This window comes from Dipodomys spectabilis, unplaced genomic scaffold (assembly GCF_019054845.1).
Source record: "Dipodomys spectabilis isolate Male_0828 unplaced genomic scaffold, ASM1905484v1 ptg000071l, whole genome shotgun sequence".
Taxonomy (NCBI): domain Eukaryota; kingdom Metazoa; phylum Chordata; class Mammalia; order Rodentia; family Heteromyidae; genus Dipodomys; species Dipodomys spectabilis.
Genome location: NW_024870748.1, coordinates 1,959,360 through 1,961,420, shown reverse-complemented (window position 1 = coordinate 1,961,420; position 2,061 = coordinate 1,959,360).

The following is a 2,061-nucleotide window of genomic DNA, read 5'->3' as shown; positions in this document are numbered from 1 at the left end:
TGAACATAGAATATCCCCAAAACAGTTTTTCAATGCAAATGAATGTGGTTCATCTGATATGATCTGCCATATTTAGAAGCTACTGTTTCCTGATTTGAGTCAATGGGTCTAGATGTTAGACAATTCTTGGTCTTGTCAGAGAAAGAATTCAAAAATTGACAAAGAGATTTAAGGAAGAATAAGTTTGTGAATGTAAAGCAAAGACAAATCAGTCCAAAAATACACTTTTCATGTGAGAGGATAGGCAGGCTCGAGATGGAGGTCCCAAGATTTAAGCTTTTATTGGGAGAGTCTGTGGATATGAGAGTGGTCAGTCTTGGAAAATTGTTTTATGTAATCAACTTCTGGAAACTGGGTCATCAAGTTGTCTCACGGGGGTGTTCATGGGTTTGGACAGTCAGATCAGTTATAATATCATTAGTCTAGGATGATGTTCCTTATCAATATCCAAGCCATCATTTTCAGCTATCAGATTTCCTAACATTCCGTCTAACTCCTATATCAATACTAGCTCTAAAGATCATATATTAACACACACATATCATAGGATTTTATTTGTTTACCTGTGTATTTTGCAAAATATCTGCAAAATATGTGCTCTAACAACTTTTTTTCTGGGGGCTGGGAAGGTGGCTCAGTGGTAGAGCGCTTGCCTTGCATGCATGAGGCCCTGGGTTTGATTCCTCAGCAACACATAAGCAGAAAAAAAAGCCGAAGTGGCGCTGTGGCTCAACTGGTAGAGCGCTAGCCTTGAGCTGAAGAGCTGAAGGACAGCTCCCAGGCCCAGAGTTCAAGCCCCATGACCAGACCCAAAAAAAACCAAAACTTTTTTTCTGGCTGTGTGCTGGTGGCTCATGCCTGTAATCCTAGCTACTCAGGAGGCTGAGATCTGAGGATCACGGTTCAAAGCCAGCCCAGGCAGGAAAGTCTTCATAAACCACTCAGAAAATGGGAAGTGGTGATGTGGCTCAACTGATAGAGTGCTAGCCTTAAGCTAAAGAGCTGAGGGACAGTGCCCAGGCCCAGAGTTAAAGCCCCACAACCGACAAAAAATACTCTAAAAAATAAAAACTTTTTTCTCGTGCCAGTACTAGGACTTGAACTCAGGGCCTGGTCACCATCTCTGTGCTTTTGTGCTTAAGGCTAGAGCCCTACCACTTGAGCCACAGCTATACTTCTGAACTTTCTTTCCCAGTTTGGCTTGGAACCATTATCCTCATTTCTCAGTTTCCACAGTAGCTAGGATTACAGGCATGAAACACTGGCACCCAGCTTATTAATTAATTAATTAATTAATTACAAGCATATGTGGAAACGCAAGGCAGAGATTTTCTTTTCTTTTCTTTCTTTCTTTTTTGTTTTTCAGGACTTGTTCCTGAGTTTTTTGCCTAAGGCTAGTGCTCTATAACTTGAGCACAACTTCATTTCTGGTGTTTTGTTTTGTTTTGTTTTGGGTACTTAATTGGAGATAAGAGTCTCTTCGATTTTCCAGCCCCAGCTGGTTTTGAACCACAATCCTCAGATCGCAGTCTTCAACGGTAACTAGGATTGCAGGCCTTAGCCAAAAGTGCCTGTCCTGAGGCCATCTTTTTCTCTGCTCTTTTGTGTGTTAGTCCTGGGGAAGAACTCGGGGCTTAGGTGCTGTCCCAGAGCTTTTGTGCTCCAGGCTAGTGCTTTCCTACTAGAGTTGCAATTTCATTTCGGCTTTTTGGTGATCTATTGGAGATACAGTGTCTCATGACTTTTCGCCCTGGCTGGGTTTGAACCAGGATCCTGTTATGAGCTTCCAGAGTGGCTAATGGGACCAGCGTGAGGGTTTTTTCTTAGAAGACTGTCTTTTACATAACTACAGTACAAGTACTTAAAGTAAATCAACACTGATATAGTATCTCTCTCTCTTTCTGTGTGTGTGTGTGTGTGTGTGTGTGTGTGTGTGTGTGTGTGTGTGTGTGTGTGTGTGAATCCTGGGCTTGAACTCAGGGCTTGGGCACTGTTCCTAAGCTCTTTTGCTCAAGGCTAGCATTCTTTTAAAAACATTTTCATTTTGTTGTAAAGATGTTG